An 8671-nucleotide genomic window follows, 5' to 3' on the forward strand; every position below is an offset into this window, starting at 1 on the left:
CACGATATATCATCTAATTCTGCAATTCAACTTTGCCGATTGATTCTCCATAACTTTGGAATAAATAAGTTTCGGCCAAGTTATGATCATTGAGCCAGCATTTCTAGTTGGTCTATTCAATCGTGTTTCAACATCTTCTAAATATCTAGAACAGAAGGTCAAGCACTCCTCTGCCAAGTAGCCTTCAGCAACTGATCCTTCTGGATAACTCTTATTGCGACAATAAGATTTCAATTTGCTTAGGAACCTAAACACGATATACAATATTTATCAAAAGTTGTAACTAAATGTATAGAGTCGAATGAATAAATACTTGAGAAATAAATTAGCACCTTTTTATAGGATACATCCATCGATAAAAACTGATCCACCAAGTATTGCTTCGTGAGGGAGATGGATTACCAAGTGCACCATAATAGTGAAGAAGGAATGTGGAAAGATCTTCTCCAAATTGCATAAAGTCAAAGCAGCTCGATCCCGTACTTTCTTAAGTTCTTCAACATCCAAAACTTTTTCACAAATAGCTTTCATTATATTTGATAGTTCAATTATACAGGACGTTACATTTTTTGACATGCAACACTGTAAAGCAACTGGAAGTAAATCTTGCATCAAGATGGGGTAATCATGTGATTTTAATGAATATAATCTTCGATCTTTAAGCCTTACACATCGAGATATATTTGACGCATACGCATCTGGAACCTTTATGTCCTTCAACACCATGCAAAACACCTCTTTCTCTTTCTTTGACATTGAAAAAATAGAAGGCGGTAACTGACATTTCCCATTCGGAAGTACTTCAGGATAAAGATCACGCCGAATTCTCATGTCAACTAAATCAAGTCGACTCTGAAGATTGTCTTTTGATTTTCCATCGACATTTAAAATTGTCCCAATTATGTTCTCGCAGACATTCTTCTCAATATGCATGACATCAAGATTGTGGCGTAAAATGTTATGCTCCCAATAAGGCAACTAAAAAAATACTTTTTTTTCCACAAGTCCGCCTCATTAGGATTATCCTCTTCGTCAGATTCATCATCAGATTCATCCCTTGATCTTCTCCTTGTTTGCGTGATAGGTGGTTGATTTATCTTCCCGTAACTAAAGTTGATATCTTTTTACATAAACAAGATTTCAGATCCAACGGTCTGCTCAGGAGCTCCTCTGTACTCTTCAGTACCGTCAAATAGAGTCCTCTGAAATCTAAATTTATAATTTCTATCTAACCACCGATGATGGCCCATGTAAGAGAACTTCTTCCCATTATACAACCATTTTGAACAAGTTTGCGCAGCACAACAAGGACATGCATAACGTCCTTTAGTACTCCAACCCAATAAATTAGCATAAGCCGGGAAATCATTAATTGTCCACTATAAAGCTGCACGTAAATTAAAGTTCTCCTTTCTTAATACAACATATGTCTCAACACCCGACCATAATTGTTTTAAGTCTTCAATAAGTGGCTGCAAATAGATGTCAATATCATTTCCGGGACCTTTCTCTCCTGGGATAATCATTGATAAAATAAATGAAGATTGCTTTATGCAAATCCATGAAGGCAAATTGTAAGGAACAAGCACTACAGGCCAAGTACTGTATGAAGTACTCATGATTTTAAAAGGATTAAAACCATCAGCTGCTAGCCCAAGCCTCACATTCCGAGGATCGCTTGCAAAGCTTGGAAATTTACTGTCAAACGATTTCCAAGCTAAAGAATCAACAGAATGCCTTAAGAATCCATCATCGGTTCATTGATCATTATGCCACCTCATAGAATCGGCGATCTTTGACGACATGAAAACCCTTTGAAGTCTTGGTATTAGGGGAAAATATCGCATAACCTTGACTGGCTTCTTTCTTAAATGTGCCCCACCTTCATCCCCATTCACATCTTCTGTATTCCCGTTCATCCAACGAGACTTACCGCAAACATGACAAGACTGCTAGTTCTTCTGATCACCCCAATACAACATGCAGTCATTTGGGCAACTATGAATTTTATCGTACCCAAGGCCCAAATCTTTTATTAGTCTCTCATATCTTGACAAGACTGGGGGATTTTTGCAAACAGAAACATCTCTCTCAGAAACTCTAGCAGCATTGCAAAAGAGTTTCCGGTCCACCCTCCCAAACATTTTAAGTGAAATAGACGAATACAAAAAGACAATTTCGAATATTTTGATCCCTCATAAAGTTCTTCGTTCATTTTGTTAAGTAAATTGTAGAACTTCGCTGCTTCTTCATTTGGCTCCTCATCAGGTGCACTTGTTCCCGTTTCGCAAAAAACATTTCCACCAATATTACAATTGTCGGATGCAATAAAGTTAGGTGGAAACGATTGCTCACCATGAATGTGCATATTAAATGCATCCCGCAACATACCTTCCATGTCATCTTCTCTAACATACTGAGGGTAAGTAGTATCAAGATAAGTCAGATTAATCGTTGAAGAAGTTCCACTAGATGTACACTCTCCATGGAAAATCCATTTTTTATACCCCCGAATAAAGCCATCAACAATTAGATGTTCGTAGACAACTTCACGAAAATGCCAATTGATGCTGCCACACCTCTTACACGGGCAAAGAATCAAATTCTCTTGGCTTGCATTTTGAAAATTTAGAAAAGTTTGAACTCCATTTTGATAGTTGTTACTTACCCTTGACAAATTCATTCAACTCCTATCCATATCGTTGTTCTTGAAGTCTAAAGTTGACAATAAATTACACGGATAAGTTGTTTATTTATAAGTATAATTAAGTTATGTAAGTCATGTATTATGTAAGTTATGTATTATGTAAGTTATGTAAATTATGTAAATCATGAATTTTGATCCTTAAATTATGTAAGTTATGCATTATGTAAGTTATGAAATTTGAACTTTAAATAATTATGTCAGTTATGTAAATTATGTAACTTATGAAATTTGGTCTTTAAATTATGTAAGTTATGTATCATGTAAGTTATGAAATTTGATCTTTAAATTATGTAAGTCATGTAGTATGTAAGTTAAGTAAATTATGTAAGTTATGAAATTTGAACTTTAAATTATGTAAGTTATGTATATGTAAATTATGTAAATTATGTGAGTTGCTGGTGAACTTGAAAAAAATATATTACTTTTGAATATATATTAATTTTGAATTAGAAACATTTAATACATAATTTCCTTCTTTAAAAAACTTATAATTTCCTAAACAGCAACATGGTCAAATTTAAATAAAATTTTAGAATTCCCATCAAATTTGAAAAGCTTTATTTTTAAATACACTAAATGAAAAGTCAAATTGAAAGTATGGGAGAAACCACCAAAAGGAAGAAGAATGATATTTTACTAAAAGAGATTGTTGAAAGTAAAAAGGAAGTCTTGAGAAAACAATTTGGTGGTCAAAATCCAAGACGGAACATGGAAATTCTTTTCATGTTTTGGCTTTTACACTTAAACGTGGGCTCAGTGTCATCTCAATTTTTTCAATTTGTCAATTTCGAATGGCTGCTTTATGATGTTGAAATTTCCATATATTTTATTTTTTTATAAATTGTTTAGGATTTGATTGAATTTTGTGATGAAAATATTTTTAATAAGATTTTTGTATGATTCATTTTATAAAAACTATAGCTATCATTAAAATAATTTTCACTTGTTGAGAGGGCGTAAAAAGCAACTATTGAATTTAGAGTAGTGCTCAAAGAAAAATTGAGAAAATAAAAGATAAATTTAAATCATAATAGAGTTAATATTTGATATATTGACAGTATATTTTTTTCACAAGTAATTTTAAAAAAATTAACATATGTCTTTATTTTTTTAGTATTTTACTCAATTTAAAATTTTATCGAGTTAAGCAAAATGAAATTTGAGTCGTATCGAATAAAATTGTGTGAAATTATTCGAATTCAATTAAAAAAGAAAACATATCAAATTAAAAACTTATTATAGTGTAACTAATTTAAAAATACTTTCAAAAGCCAAAAATTTAAAATTAAAACAGAACCAGCAATTAAATCTTTACAAAATCGCAACCCCAAAATATTAGATTTTCCAAAATCATCATGATAAAATAATTATTGATTAGAATTTTGAAATAAAACGTACCTTAATAATTTCAACAACCTGGTCTACTCTACTCTCACCAGCAATTAGAGGCTCGATTTTCAAAAAAGTAATAATTGTTAAGTAATTTAAAATGAAAATGCATAGAAATAAGGAAAAAAATTTAGCAACGAAACCTGTACCTAGAACAGATGTCAATGGCTGTGGTGTATTTAGTTGCACCAAATATTAATTCAGGTGCTCGATAGTACCTAGAACAGATGTAAGATTATAAGAGTAGCACCAAATATATTTCAGTTAAGCAAATATAAAAACTTTATCTATATCAGTACCAAATATTAATTCGAAGATTAAATGGCAACTTCAGTTGAACCAATAGTTGCAGGAGGAGCAGGAAGCAGTAACTGAAATACGTACAACATTAATTCACTAACACAGACACATGGAACTATATCCTAAAAGTCAAAACACATGGAATTAAAGTATATGTACCATATTTAGTATACAATATAATTTTACTTCATATATATTACTTCATATAATTATTATAGTAATAATTAAATTTATTAAAAATAGTCATAGTACAAAAATAGGGTAGAAAAAATTAGGTTTTGGTTAAAAGCAGTCAAAAAAATATTTTTGTACAAAATTAATTCAAATACTATGATATATTAATTTGGTAACAGGTACTCGGTATCATAAAGTTTAGTACATTAGTTAATATTGTAAAATAGAACAGTTTCTAAGTAATTCTTGACAGAATAACCCAAATAAGAAGGAATTGTATAACCAACCTGCAGGGTACAAGAAGTAACAGATAGGCATTTGATACTTGATAAGGATGCTAACAAACTGATACAAAAATTATCAATCTGAATGGCTGATCATTTTTTCAATTGCTCCCTGGAATGCATTGCTTTATCAAATTAGATTCAATACACAGAACATAAATGTAAAAGTAATTAAGTAAAAAACTTACTTGAGTCTCAGAAACAGATACAGAAGAATGACCCTGAAAAAGTTTAAAAATTAAATGTCAGCAAAATCCAACTGATTTGTACCAAAATAGATCATCTTCAAACTACAACCATCTAAATTGAAAATTGATATAAGGCATAATGTGAGTAATCCAGTCAATGTTCAAGATCAAGTGATGGAAAATTGAAAGACAATGACATTTCCTTAGTAAAACTTCATGTCAGTTTTGTGATATAATTCAGTCAAAATAAACTTCTCAGCCCAAAAATATGCAACAGTTGTTGCAAATGTTTTTACATTACACGTTCAAGTAGCTTTTGTATGTAATGTTTCCTCGAATGACTATAGTTAATTAGAAAATTTGCGGGATTAAGAAATGTATAAACAAGTTCTTAATAAATTTTACAGAGAATTGACCCTTTTGAATATTATATAATTAAAATACAAAAAAACAATAATGTAATACAAATATAGGAACCAGTTAAAAATATTTCTAAATATAATATATTTTAAACGAAATTATATATAAAAGATAGGAGACAAAAAACTTCACAAATCCAACACTCATTGGGTAATGTCTCGTACCGATGGAATCCCACTAGATGGATCACTTGGGCTCGATTTTATGTTTGAAACAATGGAAGTCCGCTCCCACAGCCAATTTCCCACTTGGGCTCGACCTCTGCCATTGTTTTTTTCTACCAAACTGGAAGGAACCCATTTTTTTGGTATGTTAACTAACCCATTAAGTTTAAAGCACTCAGATAAGTTTAAAGCACAACTAAAACACTTGAAATTAAGTTCCTAATAACAAGACTTGGTTTTCAAGATTTTGAGTTTAAATCTCAAAATTGATGACTAGAATTGTCTACCATAGAGTGCAAGACTAATAAAGTGTATGCAAAACTTTTGTAAAAGCAATGACTTGTGAGCAACCAAAGAACAATTCTAGACTCTGCACTCTCCCTTTAGTAAAAGAGTTGAATTAACATCAAAGAATCAGAAAAACAGAAGATTGGTTTAGAAGATACGATTGAAACTTGAAGTTGCAGTTTCAAATACCAATATTCATTCAAAGTACTTACAGAAGTTAATATGATGAATCTTCAAAGCTCTCCTTAACAAAAATTTTCTGCTATAAATGCTTGAATGGGTGCTTATGATTTGAACGTCTTCAAAATTCAATCTTCTGGTTTGACACACAACTTGCCCGGACTTGGACTCTTCTAGAATAAAGTCATCAATGGTTCTGCAGATTTTGTAAGCTTCAAAAACAGAGATATCCCAAAGTCAGATGAGACAGCTTGATTAAAATCTCTAATAAAACATGGAGTTTGAAGGTTCTTTATTACTGAACCCACTTCTGAAACAACTCCTCAGCGGGTGTACCAAATATATAAATAAATGGAACTGATATTAACCAAAACAATTTGGTTTGTCTCTGTCTTTTGCCAAAGTCAAGAAAAAACCAAGTTTAGTTTATTATTAAATGGTCAAAATGGTTGCCTTTCTGTCAAGATTGTGGACATTCGTCTGCAACCTTTTCTCCTTTTTCAAAAGAAAACGTATGCAGGTGCACCAAAGTCAAACTCTCAATCTAAAACGATTGCTTATTAATTTATCTAACTTCTTATTAATTTATTGATTTTTTCTAAAATCATCATCATCAAATATTATTGATTAGAAAAAAACAATGAAATCAAACTTAATAACTTCGTAGCTTTTAAGAGTAAAATACCTCTACAAACTGAATTTCCAGCGGCGGCGAAGGGGGGAAGATGTGTCGGAGGAGAGAAGAGGCGAAGAGTTTCCTTCTAAAACCGAGAAAATGCGTCAGATGTTGGGAAACTAGGGTAAAAAATTTGGGGGAGAAGAAGTTGGGGGAAATTTGGGGGGAATCGGGGGAATCGACTTTGGCAAAGAGTAAAACAATTTCGGGCCTCACAGAAACGACGCCGTTTAAGTTAAAAAATTAATGTTTGCAGCGTTTTCAGAAAATGCCACTAATAAAAATAACAAAAACGACGACGTTTCCCACCAATCGCCTAAAAGATATTTGTGGCGTTTCCTTCAAAAACACCGGTAATGACAACTTTTTGCGGCGTTTGAGATAAAGCGCCACTAATAACAAAATACTAAATGACGTCGTCTGTTGTCTATTGACAGATATTTGTGGCGTTTTATAGGGTTCGCCACTAAAAAAAATGAAAACGACGACGTTTCAGTTGACATAATTTTGTGGCGTTTCTGAAAAACACCGGTAATTCATGCATTTTGTGGCGTTTTTACTAAAAGCGCCACTAATAACAAAGTATCAAACGACAACGTTTTGCTTCCATTGATATTTGTGGCGTTTTTCAATAAAACGCCGGTAAAATTTAATATCATTTACTCTTTATATTTTTATAATATTATTAATTAATCAAAATACTTAATATTATTAACACTAATTAATCAAAACTCTTAACCTTAAACCATTAAACTATATCCTTATAACCTTAAACCCTAAAGTATATCCCCTAACCATAAACCACAAAACAATAACCCCTAAGCCTTAACCACAAAATGTATGAATTAATCATAACCCTAAACTATATCCCCTGATCCTTAAACCACAAAATAATAACACTGATTAATCAATACTCTAAACCTTAAACCATTAAACTATATCCCCTACTAAAGTACCCTAAACTATATCCCCTAAACCTTAAACCACAAAATAATAACCCCTAAGCATTAACCCCTAAACCATTAACCCATAACCCATAAACCCCTAACCACTGACCCATAACCCTTAAACCCCAACCCTTAAACCATAAGCCATAAACATAATCCCTAAACTCATAAACCCTAAACCTTTAAATAGTAAATCTTAAACCTTTAACCCTAAATTATACAACCTAGACCATAAAATGGGCAAATAATGTAGTGTTTTAGTTTTTTTTTTAAATTGAGTTTTAAGCGGTCTAATTTCAATATTATTTGGGTCTAGTCGAAATTGATATAATCGTAAAATTTTCCCTTCTAATATAATTACCAAAATACTTTTATATCTAATATTAGTTTAAAATAGATGATGATAAAATTCATATAATTATTTTCTCTAGCATAATGTTAAAATTATAAAATGAATAATGATATCGTTCAAAATATAATAAAATTTTAAAAATATTTGTTGTATTTTGATTAAAATATAAAAAATTTCAAATACATCATAACGTACTTATAAGTTATTTGTTCTATTTTGATAAAAAATATATATTAAAAATTTAAAATTTTGACATAATTGCGGCGTTTATAACCCAAAACGCCACTAACAAGCATATATAAAAACGCTAATGTTTTTGGGCATCTTAAACATATTTGCGGCGTTTTAGATGCAAACGCCGCTAAAGACAGATATATTACGGCGTTTTTCAATAAACGTTGCTAATGCCAGTATAGCTCAACCACGAAATGACGTCGTCGTTCTCATCGCTTTTGCGGCGTTTTCGACTTAGCGCCACTACTACTCGACATATAGCGGTGTTTTCCTTTTAGCGCCGCTAATTCCACGTAACCTTAGTTTAAACGACGTCGTTAACCTTAATATCGTAGCGGCGCTTCTCTTAAAACGCTGCTAATGCTAAT

The 8671-nt window shown here is 31.7% G+C and overlaps 1 long non-coding RNA gene across 2 annotated transcripts; it reads right to left on the reverse strand.

Moving 5' to 3' along the window:
* Window positions 1-332: 332 nt before the first annotated feature.
* Window positions 333-6481, reverse strand: LOC107894848 (uncharacterized). 2 transcript variants are annotated; one of them, XR_005907536.1, is made up of 5 exons: window positions 6127-6481; window positions 5627-5747; window positions 5043-5075; window positions 4858-4966; window positions 333-4314 (listed from the first exon to the last, which is right to left on the reverse strand). It is a non-coding gene; the product is annotated as an uncharacterized lncRNA (long non-coding RNA). The 2 variants fall into 2 exon arrangements; XR_005907535.1 differs by having other exon boundaries at window positions 3883-4467.
* Window positions 6482-8671: the final 2190 nt, after the last annotated feature.

This window comes from Gossypium hirsutum, chromosome A13 (genome assembly GCF_007990345.1).
Source record: "Gossypium hirsutum isolate 1008001.06 chromosome A13, Gossypium_hirsutum_v2.1, whole genome shotgun sequence".
In the NCBI taxonomy this organism is placed as follows: domain Eukaryota; kingdom Viridiplantae; phylum Streptophyta; class Magnoliopsida; order Malvales; family Malvaceae; genus Gossypium; species Gossypium hirsutum.